Raw genomic sequence first — 18,360 nt, 5'->3', positions numbered from 1 at the left:
CTGGGAGCACTGCTGGGAAGGTCTAATTTTGATTGCAAGTGGTTTGAAGAAAATCCATGGTGGAAAAGTTTTGTTTTTAGCAGTATTGCATGTTTTTGGGGGGCTGCTTGGGGGTGTTCTAGATTTTGGGGGGTAAGTTTATGGGTCTCGGAGCACTGCTGGGAATGTCTAATTTGATTGCAAGTGGTTTGAAGAAAATCCATAGTGGAAAAGGGGTGTTTGGGCCTAGTGGCAGACAGCGTTTTGGCACGATTTTGAGTTAGGCCTAGCAGTATTGCATGTTTTTGGGGGCTGTTTGGGGGGGTTCAAAATTTTTGGGGTGGGTTGAGGGGTCTGGGAGAACTGCTGGGAAGGTCTAATTTTGATTGCAAGTGGTTTGAAGAAAATCCATGGTGGAAAAGGGGGGTTTGGGCCTATTTGCAGACAGCGTTTTGGCATGATCTAAACTGAGGCCTAGCAGTATTGCTTGTTTTTGGGGGGCTGCGTGGGAGTGTTCTAAATTTTGGGGGGTGGGTTTATGGGTCTGGGAGCACTGCTGGGAAGGTCTAATTTTGATTGCAAGTGGTTTGAAGAAAATCCATAGTGGAAAAGGGGTGTTTGGGCCTAGTGGCAGACAGCGTTTTGGCACGATTTTGAGTTAGGCCTAGTAGTATTGCATGTTTTTGGGGGCTGTTTGAGGGGGTTCTAGATTTTTGGGGGTGGGTTGAGGGGTCTGGAAGCACTGCTGGGAAGGTCTAATTTTGATTGCAAGTGTTTTGAAGAAAATCCATGGTGGAAAAGTTTTTTTTTTTAGCAGTATTGCATGTTTTTGGGGGGCTGCTTGGGGTTGTTCTAGATTTTGGGGGGTGAGTTTATGGGTCTGGGAGCACTGCTGGGAAGGTCTAATTTTGATTGCAAGTGGTTTGAAGAAAATCCATAGTGGAAAAGGGGTGTTTGGGCCTAGTGGCAGACATCGTTTTGGCACGATTTTGATTTAGGCCTAGCAGTATTGCATGTTTTGGGGGTTGTTTGGGGGGGTTCTAGATTTTTGGGGGTGGGTTGAGGGGATTGGGAGAACTGCCGGGAAGGTCTAATTTTGATTGCAAATGGTTTGAAGAAAATCCATGGTGGAAAAGGGGGGTTTGGGCCTAGTTGCAGACAGCGTTTTGGCACGATCTAAACTGAGGCCTAGCAGTATTGCATGTTTTTGGGGGGCTGCTTGGGGGTGTTCTAGATTTTGGGGGGTGGGTTTATGGGTTTGGGAGCACTGCTGGGAAGGTCTATTTTTGATTGCAAGTGGTTTGAAGAAAATCCATGGTGGAAAAGGGGGGTTTGGGCCTAGTTGCAAACAGCGTTTTGGTACGATTTTAAGTTAGGCCTAGCAGTTTTGCATGTTTTTGGGGGGCTGCTTGGGGGGGTTCTAGATTTTCGGGGGTGGGTTAAGGGGTCTGGGAGCACTGCTGGGAAGGTCTAATTTTGATTGCAAGTGGTTTGAAGAAAATCCATGGTGGAAAAGGGGGGTTTGGGCCTAGTTGCAGACAGCGTTTTGGCACGATTTAAACTGAGGCCTAGCAGTATTGCATGTTTTTGGGGGGCTGCTTTGGGGTGTTCTAGATTTTTGGGGGTGGGTTGAGGGGTCTGGGAGCGCTGCTGGGAAGGTCTAATTTTGAATGCAAGTGGTTTGAAGAAAATCCATAGTGGAAAAGGGGAGTTTGGGCCTAGTGGCAGACAGCGTTTTGGCACGATTTTGAGTTAGGCTTAGCAGTATTGCATGTTTTTGGGGGCTGTTTGAGGGGGTTCTAGATTTTTGGGGGTGGGTTGAGGGGTCTGGGAGCACTGCTGGGAAGGTCTAATTTTGATTGCAAGTGGTTTAAAGAAAATCCATGGTGGAAAAGGGGGGTTTGGGCCTAGTTGCATACAGCTTTTTGGCACGATCTAAACTGAGGCCTAGCAGTATTGTATGTTTTTTGGGGATGCTTGGGGGTATTCTAGATTTTTGGGGGTGGGTTGAGGGGTCTGGGAGCACTGCTGGGAAGGTATAATTTTGATTGCAAGTGGTTTGAAGAAAATCCATGGTGGAAAAGGTTTTTTTTAGCAGTAATGCATGTTTTTGGGGGCTGCTTGGGGGTGTTCTAGATTTTGGGGGTGGGTTTATGGGTCTGGGAGCACTGCTGGGAATGTCTAATTTTGATTGCAAGTGGTTTGAAGAAAATCCATGGTGGAAAAGGGTGGTTTGGGCCTAGTTGCAGACAGCATTTTGGCACGATTTTGAGTTAGGCCTAGCAGTATTGCATGTTTTTGGGGGCTGTTTTAGGGGGTTCTAGATTTTTGGGGGTGGGTTAAGGGGTCTGGGAGCACTGCTGGGAAGGTCTAATTTTCATTGGAAGTGGTTTGAAGAAAATCCATGATGGAAAAGGGGGGTTTGGGCCTAGTTGCAGACAGGGTTTTGGCACGATTTAAACTGAGGCCTAGCAGTATTGCATGTTTTGGGGGGCTGCTTGGGGGTGTTCTAGATTTTTGGGGGTGGGTTGAGGGGTCTGAGAGCACTGCTGGGAAGGTCTAATTTTGATTGCAAGTGGTTTGAAGAAAATCCATGGTGGAAAAGGGGGGTTTGGGCCTAGTTGCAGAGAGCATTTTGGCACGATCCTCAAAAATCGCCCATACTTACTAATTACTATCCTTGAAAAGGAGACTCAGAGTACGCACTTTCGAAATGATGATTATATGTAATACTGCCACCTCTGAAACCGAAAGTGTTATTTTTGCACTACACAGCGTACCTTATATTTTTTTCACCGTGGTGTTTTAATATCACTTCCTGTTTTTCCATCAACAATTACAGGCCGGCTTTTACCCTGTGCCATGGAACAAACGATTAACTCAGGCTTACCATTAGCGATCCGCAATTCCATATCAGGCCGCCTGTGGACAGTGTGTCTCGTCACCAAGATTGATCGACGGAGCGTCAGATGGAATGGAGGAGTACCAGCCGACTGGACTACGGAAACGCCCTCTACGCCGGAACCACAGCCAAGCTACAGAAAAGACTCCAGCGCATCCAGAACGCCTCCGCCCGACTCATCCTGGATGTCCCCCGACGCAGCCACATCTCCAGCCACCTGAGGAACCTGCACTGGCTCCCCGTCGACAAGAGGATCACGTTCCGGCTCCTCACCCACGCACACAAGTCTCTCCACGACCTGGGCCCCAAGTACCTCAACGACCGCCTGACCTTCTACACGCCCACCCGCCAGCTACGGTCCACCAGCCTCGCCCTCGCAGCCGTACCACGCATCCGAAGAGCCACTGCCGGAGGAAGATCCTTCTCTTACCTGGCTGCCAAGACTTGGAACTCCCTCCCCATCCACCTTCGGCTGACCCAGGACCATCTCGCCTTCAGGAAACAACTCAAGACCTGGCTGTTCGAGCAGTAGCATACCCCTCCCCCCAAGCGCCTTGAGACCCTCCCGGGTGAGTAGTGCGCTATACAAATGGCATGATTGATTGATTGATTGATTGAATAAGAGGAATGGCTGGATGCATGCAACTTCACAAATTCAACAGGACAACTACAACATACAGTTACAGTATCCTCTTAACTTCTCCTTATCTTTTAAATGTTATTGTTGTGAACTTGAACTTCTACGAGTGTGACTCTGTGCGTTTGTTTGCTCTCTGCTTCAAATTCATCCCTCCAGCTATTTGATAAGTTTCTTTGCTATTTTTAAAACTAATTTAATGTACAAATAACTATAAGTGTTTATTCTGTCTGAGGGCAGAGAGGCAAGTGAAATTGCGTAATTATAATTATTACTGCAGCCCTGTACTGTCAAATTGTTTCTTTATAGTTACTAGTAAGTTGTAGTAAGTACTACTTTTCAGTAACCTAACCATCCATTTAGCAAAAAACTTCATGCATGCAATAGTGCACTTCCTTTATGTCCCTTAAAAGATTTATGGATATCTTCGAATCCAAAGATTTGTTTTTCTTCATTTGTTGTTTGTCCATGCTGTGTTTTTTTTTCCTCTCTCCACAAAACTTTACCAACAACCTCCATTCCCATCCAATTTTCAAACCCTAACCCTCTTCCCCCGGGCTGTGTGGTTTTTCATTGAGGTGGGACTAAATGACAACAATATATTCCACACACTTGCTGGGGAGGATAAGGTCAAAGCAACAGAAAAATCATTCTAATCATAATTTCATGTGCGCCATCGTGGATTGATCATCAACAACATCCTCCTCCTACACGTGACGAATCGAATGCTTCATGCTTACATTGTTTTGTCCTTTGCCTTAATACTAATTCTTATAGTAGCCATACTCCACGCAACTAGTACTTAGTTATCTTTTGAATACTTTAGCACCGCTTAGGCTACAATTTATGGCACTGTTCTCTACCGTACTATCTATCGTACTGTTTCTAATGCTACGCTCAGGCCACTCAATGTTTCATTTCCTTTTTTTTCATATGCTGCTACTGCTAGTGTGTACCACTACTACTACCAGCACAACAATGATATTTCAACAATCCAGGATTCAAGTCAACACCCAACCTTAATCGCCATTTGCCATGCAGCCAGCCCTGTGCCTAGCCCTGTTCTCAAACACGAATCACAGGTAAGATAAGCATTTTGGGGAGGTAGAATAATGGGCTAGGACTCGGATGAGAGGAGAGACTGACAGTGTCACAGTAATACTAGTAAAGTACTAGTAGGGCAATTGAATTCACTAACTCTGTTAGTGGCACTTTTGTACATGTTTGGACGTTTAGATAATTCATGCTGGTAAGTTTGAAGAAAGCAAACGTACAGTAACCCCCGCCCACCACCACACAAAATATTATGAATGTGTATACTATGTTTAAGTATGTAAAATAAATGAATATATTTCCCCTAACAAAAAAAACTAACCCAACCCACCCCCCTACCTAACCCCAACCAATGTCCAAATGTCCTTCAAGTCCCTTTCCCCAACGCCCAATTTCCACCCCCCAACAGTCTTTAAAAAAGGGGCAAGGGAAAGTCACTTCCTCCGGCGGTGTTCTATGAGTCCTGTGGACAGTTCCCGCACCTCTTTGCAGAGGTCCCGGAGCAGGCGCTGTTGCTTCTCTGCCAATCGCTCCAGGTAGTCCACTCGCTTTCGGAGGCGGCGCAGACGTGTCATCCAGGCTCTGGGGGGGGACAGCTGATGTTTTTGCTGCTGTGTGGCGGCAGCCGGAGGCTGTCGGGCCACGGCGCCGTTTAGCTGGAGGCTGCTGGCTGGTGGACCCGGGGGCACTGGAGGAGGATGCAGTAGTTGCCGTCTTCTCCTGCTCCCGAGCCCACAGCCGCCGATATTCAGCGCAAATGGCCTCCACCTTACGTGCCCTGGCCCGGACAGCCATCTCCTTGCGGGTGAGCTTTTTTGGAGCATCTATATGAAGAAAGAAAGAAAAATACCGTAGCCAATAGTCTTTAACATTAAGTCAAAATAATTCAACAGAAAGTTGTCTCACAGTAACACTAGCAACTTGCAAGCACAGTATAACATTTTGGCTTGTATCTTTCCGCAGTCTTTGTAGGCCTGTGACATTAGTGGGAGTTTCAGGAATTCTACTAGCAGCACTATGGACTCACTACTACATAGTCAGAGAGTCAGAGACTGCACCAGTCTTCTTCTTTTTTTCTCTTGTTTTGCAAAAGAAATTACTTGTACGTGAACTTGTGGTAGCCGGCATAATGCCAGCTCACTCAGCTTGCACCCACGAAAAACAGACACAAGCCATGTGACGCAGACTTGCATTACTTTAAGCAGTATAGGCAGGTGGGGATAGGAGGCTCTTACTTTTCTATAGTGGTGGCACTGGCCATACTCGGTTACATCAAGGGCTACTGTTCAATGTAATTTATATTTCGCACTGCCACCCCGGGCCTTGGCTACTACAAAAGGAAAATGAAGATTATTGATTTCTGATCATATATCCTGCCGATCACATGATCTTTGCTTATATGATGGATGACTTTAGGTGCTTTGTTTTGATAGATTGAGTGAACAACAGCAATAGTCCACCCATGACACAGTTGAAAGAATTATTAACATAGGGAGTGAGTGTGGTACCCATAATTGCCGGAGGAAGGGACTTGACTTGATATAATGTCAACTATACAATACATACACAATATATGCTGTGCTTGCAAAGTAAACTACTGTACTGTTAGTCAAGGGTGTATTTAAATTTTATGAACAATCACAACTTCTAGTATTTGGATTTCCTCAGCTTTGCTACTCTGGCACGGACATGCTGTTCAAAGTAACACTGTTCATCTGCTGAATGTCTGCTCTAATACATACACCTCTGCTATCTATGAGGAAGAAGAAGATACCATCCAGGCTTCCAAAGTAAATGTCTATCATTCTTCTTAATGTCTCAACTTGTACCAAGTTTACTTTTTCTCAACAACCAACTAACACCCTTTTCATTTTATTTGGTAAACCACCGTCTTGACTTGCATTTGAGGTTGACCCAAATGATATATTGCAATGCACACCACACATGCATTTTCTGATTCACCCACACAGGCAGTCATCTTTTCTTTCTCCTCCAACCATCCTTGCTTCAAGCAGCCATGCATCTGATTCCTTCCTATCAGCCACCTCTGCCTGCATTCAAAAACACATATCAATCTTTACAGTCATAAATGTTACGACTCGCTTGTCCTTCCTTTCACCCTTCTTTCCCTTTTCGTTCTTCACATCCCTCAAGATCATGTGATATGACTTGCCTTCACGAAAAAGTTTCCCAGCTGAGTTGAAGTCAAATAGAGGGGGCCATTGCTTACCCGAGAATTACCGCCGCTAATGCTATTACTAAGTCAAGGTTGACTGTCTTCTCCGTGATTGGCAAAAATGTAGTTCTAAATTAGTAACTGTTCTTAACAGTACAGTGTACTTGTACTAGTGTACTGTCTACTGTACAGTACATCATACACTCCTTTGCGAGCCTACTCTAAAATGTCAATAAGTAAGGAGTATAATAACTTACCACCGTCCGCCGCTGCTGAGCCATCCCCCTCAGCTCCTCCTGGTGGCACTTGTGGCGCCGCCACGTCCGCCCCTGGAGTGGACCGATCCGCGCTGCTGGCCCTGGCACTGGTGGTGGGTAGTGCCGCATCCGATGTTGTGACGCCTAGAAAAAACATGTCATGTTTTTAGATGCCATACACCACCCCCTATTTCGTCTTGTAATGGAAGAGAAAATGTTAATACAGATACAATTTTTAATTATTGGGACTGAAGAAAAATCACGGTTTTGGGGATGGTGTTAACTTATATGCTTAGCCATAACATGCAACACTTTCTGGCACAACTGATGAATGCTTGCTTTTTAACGTGCAACATTTTTCTAATTACAGACAGAACCAACTACTCCTTATCACCACCAGGAGGACTTGAAGTTTCAACAAGGTGAGGGCTCCCGAGTCCCACACAGTTACTTCTGACTGAGGTATGTGGAAAGTCGAACTTCACCTATCATCAACAATGTCCTATTTCTCTTGTCCATACTTCTGTATGTGCAGAATAGTCCCTGAAACACTAGCGGTATGGTATGTGCCACTATCAAATCAAAAAGCCAACTACTAGCTTATTCTTGGTTGACATTGACATTTTGTTGTTGGAAATTGTCAGAGCACTAACATTAAGAAGACTGGAATACACAGCAAGGGCCACCCAGAGGACTGCACTCAGTGCCTCTAGAGCTATTGCTGGATCAGAGTTTTGTTTAACACCTTTTGCCGACTGGGCAAGCTTAGCTACCTACACAGACCGGCTCATAATAATAGTAGTAGCAGCACAGACAGTGATGGTAGAGAGGCAGGATAAGAATGCAGAAACAGTCTACAAGAAGATCAAAGACTATTTTGTAAAAAATAGAATTAGGAAACAGTTTGCACTTGTCTGGTTTTATGTATATGTTGTGTGATGTTTTTGTTAACCGACAACCTGTCTGAGCCTTATGTTAATCTTTTTAATATGAATACATTTTGTACTTTTCTATAATCACATGCATTTTTTTAATCACTTTTCCCTTTGGACCATAAAGTTTTCTATTCTTCTTTCTCATTTCTTCTTTTTTTGTATAACTTTATTGATCTTGTGACATATTATTGATTTATGTACATTCTGAACCTTTGTTTGGAAAAATAATTTTGGCCCCTGGTTCAGGTGGTTAGGGCTGCCCCTGTGGTGGTGAATATATATAGCCAAGATACCAGTCATAGTTTGGGCAGACCACATACTTTCTTAAGCCTGGCGGAGATCTCAGGAAGCAAGTTGCTGACAAACTTATCGACAAACACTGGGCCAGAACCTGGGGTCCGGGGATCCAAACCACTATGTCCCTTGTATTCTGTCCCAAAATGGGTAAAGAAGGAAGCCATATTCTCATCTTTTCGCTGCCTACAGGCGTTTATTTTATCCCAGTTAATGACAGTTTCCGGCAAAAGTGTTTTCATAAACGTTATTATTTTACGGGGCAAAGTCAGGATGGCAGCTTCTGGTTTAGTCCCTCCTACCCTTGCTTCTTCCATAGCCTCTAGGTCAGCACATTTACCTCCCAATGCCGCTTCATGGTCAGTATGTCGAATTTTGTCCCAAATTTCAGTGGAGACAACTGTACCAAAAAGTAAATCTATATCCTCAAGAACGAGAGTACCTGCAGAGATAATCTGACCCAATTCTCTGTAAAAGGCAGCCGGATTCTTCCGGGGATCTGGTAATTGTCCTTTTAACTGCATTACTTCTGACCTTTTCCAAGGAACATGAACCCAAAGTTTGCGCCAGTGTGCCGCAACAGCCCCTCGGCCATTATTTTGGGCATCGGTAAGTGCGTTAACAAAGACATGGGCCGCATCTCTCATTGGCATAGCTGTTTCTAGAGGGGTGTTGGGAAAAGTGGTCATATCACGGTAAGCCATTAAAGCAGACATAGCGCCAAACATCCCCTCTCCCTGAACATCGCCTCTTTTTATTTGCGACCTAAGGTCCATTAATCCGGTGGGTATCTGCATAAGCGCATTCTCAAATCTTTGCATGACCAGGGTACACATGTATTCAGCCCAGGTGGTCTGTTCCATAATCGTCCACTGGGAAAAGGTGGACCATATTTCATTAAAGGCATAAACATTCCCATTATTTATCCAACATTCACACTGTTGCCTCTGTCAGTCATTTTCTCGAAGGGACGAAAAGCTGAGTGCAAAGCGCAAGGAGGCCAGTCGGGGGGAATTCAACAATTTATATAAATCTTGCTTAACTGTAGACCACGGGGAAGTAGGAAAAGGGCGTGTAGGGGTAAAGCAGCAGGTGTTGGGCGGATGTAGACTTGTCATTCCCGCAGCAAGGACAGGGTTAGCGGGCGTGGTCTGTGTCATAGGAAAAATCAGGAGGGTTGGTGTGACAGGGAGAACAGTAAGAGGGGCAGTGGGGGCAGGAGTGGGCTGTTGCGGCGGGACATGCGGGGTGTGAGGCGTCAGGGCAGGGTACATTGGGGCATATGCAGGAGGGCTGTCTTGCATGGTATCAAGCAAGGAATCACCTTCTTCTCCCCCTTCCATATGGCCCTTTCCTTTCTCCTCACGAGCTGGATAACATTTTTGTACCCAGGCCCCATGCTTCCTTTCGGCTATTTCTACTGACTTTGTCATTTGATTTTGTAAATTTTCTCTGGCATAGTCAGCCATTGACATACATTCCTGTTTTCTTTCTTGAGCCTTCTGCTTTCTAGCTCTCTGCTCTATCTCTTTCCTCCAAAATCGGACAGATTCAAACGTAGACGGGCGCGTTTTTCTTTTCATTAATTGTTCCTCTAAGTTAGCGAGAACTTGGGAATTAAAGGAGCCATAAAGTGGCCACTGTAATTCTGCATTACTTTGTTTCGTATATTTTACCCAGAATGAGGAAAACATTATGGCAGAAGTGCCATGTTTAACATACATCGTATGGCCAGGGGTTCCTTCTGGAGGAATAGGACAGGCCGCCTCCAGCTGGGAGTCCTGTGTACACATACAACAACATAATCTCTTGAACATACTACTCACTGGCATGCTTAAAAAAACAGGTAACAGACACCAGGGTTTTTTTTTAAATCACCTTGCTTGCTTGGCTTTTGCAAAAGTCAATAACAGCAGAATCATACAGAACAGACACCAGCGGGTTTTTAAAAACTCACCTTGCTTGCTTAGCTTTGGCAAAAGTTAATAACAGTTTGGCTTTTGCGAAAGTCAATAACAGAATCATACAGACTTGGTGGGTGATCAGTCCACCCTTACCTTACAGGGGTAGTTCTCTTCTGCAGATGTAGGGCTGTGTCCTGCTCTAGAAATTATTTGTTAGGGGACTCCAGCAAGAATGCGGTCAAGTGGCCCAGACCGGGTGGGGAGAAACAGCGGGCGATTCGTTCGGCTTACCGGATTGCAAGAATCCCTTGGGTAGGGTACCTCCGTCTGAGTCTCTCCGTGCACCCCCTCACATCCACCGGGCCTGACCTTCGTGCTCACGGAGTCCCTGTTCAGGTGCCATTTGAAAAAATGGAATAACCCACTGACTGGGTCTCGGCTGCGGGGGAATCGCCCAAGTCTTCCATACCCTTCATACATAGTAAAAGGTGACACAGGAGCCTTCCTCTGCAGGAGGAACCCAGATCTATTCAAATAGCCGGGCTATGGAACAGAGTCCCAAGCTAGTCAGAAACAAGACAGAGAAGGCTGCTGCTTTACTCCGCAGCTTACAAGGCTTTTATACTTTTTCATTCCAGTCTTTTGGCTGTTATTTCATTGTTCAATCAGGGCAGTGTTTGCAGTTGATAACCAGATCCAGACGACGTTTGTAGATGGTGACCTGGTCAAGGCTTGGTACACAAATCATTGTTCACTTGGCTTGATCAAGGCTCAGTCTTTCAGGTCATTGTTCAATCACCTTGATCAAAGCCCAGTCTTTCAAGTCATTGTTTAATCACCCTGATCAAGGCCCAGCAGTCAGACCATTGTCCAGATAACCTGATCACGGTGTCAAGGATGTTTACCAGGCTGGGAGCAGGAGATGGAAAACAAATCATTTACTCAGGGTGTGAGTGTCTCGTGGCTTTCAGTTGAACTACAAAGAACAGGGGGGTTGGGTGTGCGGCAGTTCCTGGGCAAAATAGCAGGCTGCAAGATGGCTGTTGTCATGTTAGTTTGTTTTTCCTCAGGCATCAGCAGAAACGACCAGGTGGGTCGTGTGGAAGTGTTTGACACGAGATGGCAATGAAAAAGCAATGGAGTCCCGGTACAAATGATGCCGATCAGAAGAACACTTTTTCTCACCTCCCCAAAGTGAGTTGTCCCGAGATTCCGGCAGACCTGTTGCAGCCATCGGTGCCTGATCTTCTAGTATACCGGACAAACAAACAGTACATGTAGGTCCGATTCAGAGATGCTCTCACATACCGGACACCCCTTAGACTGTGCACCCCCCAGTTATTTGTAAAGGCACCGAGTGGTAGTACCCCATGCCTAAATTGCAAATTAAGTTTTTTTAGCTAGGGGTGGCTGAATAACGTCAAGAACAGGTTCTAACCTGTATTGGTCCTTGACTTTTAAAAATTGTGCAGTCAGTATACCAGTGGTGGAATTTCCCTTAATCTGGTTTATCTTAAACTCTCTAAAAAGCTTTGAAAGAGCCTTCCTAGGAATTGTCGGGCAAGATACTTCAGCGTTGGTCCATAGATCACCCATCCTTAAAGCAACTAATGTGTTTTTGATATAGGCTAACCATGGGATTTTGCCCACCCCCTGGAGATTCATAACTTCCTTCATCTCATCCTTAAAAGCCACTAGTTCTGGTGTGCACCATAAATGTCTCCAGTGAAGAAGGGGCCTAAGGGCAACATTCTCAGCAATTGGACCGACCCCAAGGTCCATACGGAGTGGCATCAATGGTGTACTTTTCAGGAGGCCTACGATTTGTCTAATAAAGACGTTTTTATTCTTAGAGAGGGAATCAGGTGATATGGTGGGCCCAGATTTCTGCCCCATATAGGGCCGCCCCCCCTTGCTTGTCCATACTAATATAATAAAGAGAGAGCCCAAACCTTTGAGGCGGGTAATCTCAGGAACCACAGCACCAATCACAACACCCAATACAGCGTTGGAAAGGGCAGTTGCAGCAGAAGGACATAGGCTATGCAGATGCCCACCATATACATTTAAAGGGTAAAAGAACCGTGCCAGCAAAGTAGTCCCTAGTGGGCATGTCTGTGGGTGTGTGCTGGGGGCGTGACAAACGCTGGGGGCGTGTGGTACGTTCCGCCCTTCATGCCATGTCTCATATCGTGTGCTGTGGGTGTGTGCTGGGGGCGTGGGCGTGTGCGGGGTGCGCGATTACGGAAAAAACAGCGAGCGTTGTGCCCAATATTTCATTGTTATTTCTTCCCAGGTTCTGTACATTCCAGCTCCGGGTGTCCACCCTGCTCCCTTTAAATACCCCTGCACCACATAATCATAACCCACCCTTACTCCTTAAAATACCCCAATACCGTTAAACACTAACCCCTCTTAACCCTATAAATATACCCTGTACCCCAAAACCCAAACCTATCCCTAAACCTTAAAAATACCCCTGTACCCCAAAACCCAAACCTAGCCCTGAACCCTAAAAATACCCCTGTACCCCAAAACCCAAACCTAGCCCTGAACCCTAAAAATATCCCTGTACCCCAAACCCCAAACCTACCCCTGAACCCTAAAATACCCCTGTACACCAAAACCCAAACCTAGCCCTGAACACTTAAAACACCCCTGTACCCCAAAACCCAAACCTACCCCTGAACCCTAAAAATAACCCTGTACCCCAAAACCCAAACCTAGCCCTAAACCATAAAACAACCCTGTACCCCAAAATCCAAACCTACCCCTGAACCCTAAAATACCCCTGTACCCCAAAACCCAAACCTAGCCCTGAACCCTAAAAATACCCCTGTACCCCAAAACCCATACCTATCCCTAAACCCTAAAACTACCCCTGTACCCCATAACCCAAAACTATATCTGAACCCTTAAAATACTCAAACACCCCAAAACATATACCTCAGTACCCCAAAACATATACCCCTATACCCATACGTAGCTTATCCAAACATAAAAAAAACATGCTTTTACCATTCGTGCATTTACAACGAATTTCGTTGTAAATGTATGCGTTGTAAAAGCATATAAAATGTAATGCCAGCGTTATAATGGCATTGCAGAGTCATGGTACTTTCGTAATGAAAGTATGCGGAGTGATGGTATGCGGAAAGAAAGTTGCTGAATAAGTGGTGTTTACCCTGCCCCGGTAAGTACATTGGTGGCACGGCGGCCCACATCTCCAGCAACATACTCATATTTTTTCACCACCGATTTGAAAAATGCACAGGTCTCTCTCATTGATGGCCAGCAACGACATACACTTTTAGACACACCTCCCACCACAAGTTCTAGAATTGTGAACTTTAGAGCTGGGGAGCTACGTTCGAATCTCGGCATCAGCTCAACATCCTGTGATTCCAGGCAAATCGCTTTGTCTCCCCGTCCCTACCACAAATGAATGTGTTCTTCTGTAATGTAAATTGTGCTCATGCCATGTTGTCTAGTTCGCGCTATATAATATTGCAAGGAAAAATAAAGTAGGGAAACTCAAGTTCACACACTACTGAACGCGCACACTTCAGTGCATCAGCAGTGCACTGTGAATCGGAGCGTTTCACAGGCCTGTCACAGATAAGAAATGCTATCAAAACGAAATCCTACAAAACAATGTACTACTGGCTGGCAGCAATTCATACCCGGACAACGTCGGGACGGGCTGCTAGTATCTTTTAAATTTCCATCACCAGGCTGACCATTTTATGGGTATTTTTCTTAAACATCTTAGCCAGTCCCCCCGAGGTTTGGGCTAATCTTAAGCTAGCCTTCCTGATTTGTGTGTGCCACTGCATTTTATCAGTGAGGGTTAATCCTAGATAATCAAAAACTGTAACTTTTTCCAGTGGTTTCCCATCTAAGCAGGGATTAGGACGTGTGGAGTCGCCTGCATTAAAAACCATGGGCCTTATTTATGAAGCGAATAAACAGAATGGAATCCACTCAAGGTGGTGGTGGTCCCTAAAGTGATGGGGAACACACAGTGTTGTTTAAATGCCCCTCACACATCAACAGGCCCCTTGGTGTCATGCTTCATCATCGGGGCCTTCGCACCCCTCTACGGGATGCGGCGTGCTACGACTCACGACTACGTAGGAGCACTAAATAGTGAACTATGTGAGGGGGTGTGTTACTAAAGGAAAAAGTGAGTGAGGTGAGGTGAAAGTGAATTACTTAAAAAATACCTGGCACGTAGGAAAAAAATTTCTTTTATTAAGTCCTCGGCTGGTATTATTAAAAAGGTGCAGAGTGGGGTTGTAAGTATATGTGTTAGGGTATTACAACCATTTCAGAGTGTCAACATGTTTCGGAGCGCAGGGGCTCCTTCTTCAGGACAAGGATAAGCACATATCCTCACTAGGGGTGGGCGGACAACTACGCTCCATTTGCGGAGTTTTCGAAGTTTTGGCAACTTCGCGCTTCGTCGGGAGCGCGAAGCTGTCGTCTACTTCGTCTACTTCACCGTCGCGTAGTAGTTTTTCTTCCTCGCGCGCTCAGTAGCATTCTCGCGTGCGCGGTAAAGACTTACCGTGGTTCTGCGTTCGCTTTCTTGCTTTTCTCTCCCGTTCGCGTTCGCGACGATGTTTGGAATCCGGCCGCACAATCCAACCCGACTGTGAGAACGCGATGACGTCATTCGGACGCGCGACCACGTCATTAGGACGCGCGATCTTCTTACAGCGCTATGTTGGTAAGATCGCGTTTCCGAACACGCAGAAACTGCAATCTGGCACAGAATATCTCTCGAGCATGTTAAAATTTTCTCTAAAATGTTCATTTAACCCCTCAGATTGTGATTTGGTTTATTTTTTTGTGCTAGGAGTCTTCTTTTTGTTTCTACTATTTTTTTCAAGAGAAAGGAAGTGACCCTAAATCTCCAACTTCCTGTTCCTGTTCACCAGGCTCCTCCCAGTGCTTTGTCCATGTGGCGTTCACTTTCATTTGGAATTGGAGCTGGAAGGATTACTCTTTGTGTCTGCTGCATCATAGCATTTAATTGGATTTATTGAGGAATTTTGGATTTGAACTTTTCTTTCACAAGTAAGTTTGAGAATTGGTGTACTGTATAAATGATTTTTTTAACTACAGTTTTCTGTGCTTCTTAATCTTTGCTGCAACGCGACCTTACAGTTTTTGTCATCTTCGCGCGCTCAATGTGCGTGCTCGGGGGCGCGATCACGACGTTTTGTTCAGTTCGCCCCGCCGAACACGCCGAATTTGCATTCTCGCGAGCAATATCTCTCGAGTTGCCTAAAAAGCTCCCGAAAATGTAGATGCTGTTCATTTTGCTAATAGAAACTCCTCAGGTTGTCATTTGCTCGTAGTTTGCTCGTAGTTTTTGGAGCATGGACCACTCACTGTTTCTGTCCTCTATGCACCTTGTTGTTTGAGGGTGGCCTGACCATGTGGGCGGCTTGGTGGCGGCCTTGTTGTCAAGCCAAGCATTGTCCTTTTGCCATAGGAATGTATTGTCTATTTGTCTGTCTTCTCTTTCTTTTCCTGTTTTTGGGGGTGGCACTGGCCCGGCCATGTGGGGGCGGCCATTTTGTGTGACCTTCCATCCTGTTTGCCGCAGGCCTCCACAGTTGTGTTATTTTTTTCTGCCAGTAGGCCTAGAGTCCCAGACATAGTCAGCTGGGATGCTTGATGTAGCGGTTGCCATTTTGTCTGTTGAATTTAACATCATTTAGGGCATGGGTGGCAATGCATTGAATTTTCATATGTGGTGTTTGGGGTGTAGTTAACTAGTTAACTCTTTGGGGGGGAACTCCAAAATGCCTTTGTTGTTTGTGTTGATGTGTAACTTTCAAACCTTGTAGCCATGGGGACTTTTTTTTTTTTGCATTAAGCTGTGATGTATGCATCCTCCTTTTTCTGGCCATATAAGGAGGGATATCGGCCTGGTTGAGTTTATTTTTTTTGGCCTTTGCCCTTTACCCATGTACCTGTGATGAGTGCCCATGTGGACCTGTTGTGGTAGTAGTAGTAGTAGTGTGCCGTTTTGTATTAGAGAAATTGGCCTGTGTCTTGCCATTGTTCCTGTTGGCTTACTACTGTTCACATCCCCATTGCTATCTGCTGCAGGTCACTGATGCTGCATCCATGACGCACAATTTATGGATAAACAAGTTCCACTTCCACTACATTTGCATTTTAATTCTTTTCTATTCTTACTCTTACTGGATGTAGAAATACTTCTAGTAGTAATTAAAGCTAAAATAAATCCATATTTGACTGATGTTGTTCTGCCTTCTTTGCTTGTAGGTGCACAAAATACTGGAGCAGGTGTCTGTCATCCTTCATCGGCTGTTCTACTGCCAGACGGGCGTCCTTTTGTACTACGTCACGTGTGGTGTGAGTGACTAACCTGACCAGACATCATTTTCAGCAACTTGTGCAACTGAGTGCTGCTGCTGACATCTGAAGAAGATGGCCCCAAAGAAAGCAGGTACCAGGTCCTCCAAAATAGTTGCTGAGAAGAAGGAACTGACACTTAAGTCTGGTGTTGACCCCAAAACCTTTTTTGGGAGAAAAAAAAGTACGCCCAAGCAGATGAGTGGGGGAGAGGTAGCCAGCCTAATCTTGGAAAGCAGTGATACTGAGCATCACCTGGACTTATCGCAAAGTAGTACACATTCCACGCAAGAGGGAACACAGCAGAAAAGCGGTGAACAACAACTAGCGCCTGCAATAGTAGATGTTCAACAACAACAACTGTATGTATCAAAACAACTACCACAACCACCGCCTGCAATAGTTTTTCAAGAACCACCACTGGCAATAGTAGTTCCTCCTGAAGTCGGGGCAGTTCAGGAAATTGAGCCTGATGCAAAGCAAGAAGAGGTAGCACATCCTGCAGGAGATCTATTGGGTTCCAAATCCCCACCAAGGAAAAGGAGGGTTAGTAGTACATTGAGTTCTTTGCCAAGCATCCCTTCTGATGATCTTGATCTCGATTGGGAGCCAGAACGATCGGAGCATGAGAGGGAGGGACATCCCAAGAAGACCAGGCGAGAGAAAAGGAATGTTCCAGGAAGCCTACCACTTATGGAGTGCAATGTTCAGCAGCCGGATAATGATAATGACTCTGATGGTGATGATGAGTCAGACCCAGTCATCACAAGCATTACTCCTGGCCCTGAGGACATGGAGACCAACATTTTTACCCTATCAAGAATGGCTGCGACTAGGGATGTAGTAGCACGCATACCACCAACCCAGGCCACACCAAAACTACCTCCAGCTTCCATTTTTACAATTGCACACAGCCGGCAGCGTCCTACATCCAGCACAAGTTCCACCTCAGCGGAAGGAGGTAGTGGTACTACTGCGCAGCCACATAGTGCAGTTCAGCACACAACCTCCAGTTCATCCGGCATTGGAAGTGGCACCTCTAGCAGGAGACAAAAGTTAAGCTCCCCAGTGTGGGACTTCTTTACAGTTAGCGCAAATGAGGACAACATTGCTATATGTTCCATTTGTCATTCCTCTGTTCGTCGTGGTAAGCTTGGCACAAACTATGGTACCGGAGGCCAAATGACCCATTTGAAAAAACACCACCAAATCAAGTGGGAGGACCACCTACGTATCATGAATACTGGAACCATTAATGTTGGTGGGAAAGCAGTAGAAGGTCCACTCCCCAGCACTGCAGTGGTAGAACCCAGATCCTCCGGATCAGCAACATCTCTGTGGCACCAGAGTACGAGTAGCCCGGAGACACCAAGGAGTACGGGTGCGAAGTCTGCGACACAAAGTACTACATTGGGCATATCTGAAAGAAATACCAAGCAGCAGCGTACCATTCTTAGCATGATTAAGCAGGAGGGAAAGTACGAGCGCAACCACCCAATAGCACGTTTATACAATGCTAAGCTTGCTAAAATGTTAGCACTGGACCTTCTCCCATTTTCTTTTGTTGAAGGGATGGGTTTCCTGGAATTTGTGTCAACCCTCTGCCCAAAATGGAATGTTCCCAGCCGCTACTATTTCGCCAGAGTTGCTGTTCCAGCACTACACCACGACGTGCTGGAATTGCTTGGAAAAACCTTGCAGCAGAGTGCAGTGCATAGTATCCACCTGACAACAGACATGTGGAGCAGTAGTCAAGGCACAGATTACATGTGCATCACAGCACACTGGATCTCTTTTTCAGGTGTTAGAGACAAGATATCTACAGGC

The sequence above is a fragment of the Lissotriton helveticus genome, chromosome 6, assembly GCF_964261635.1.
Source record: "Lissotriton helveticus chromosome 6, aLisHel1.1, whole genome shotgun sequence".
NCBI lineage: Eukaryota > Metazoa > Chordata > Amphibia > Caudata > Salamandridae > Lissotriton > Lissotriton helveticus.
The sequence above is the reverse complement of the archived record's forward strand: the minus strand, read 5'-3'. Positions refer to the sequence as shown.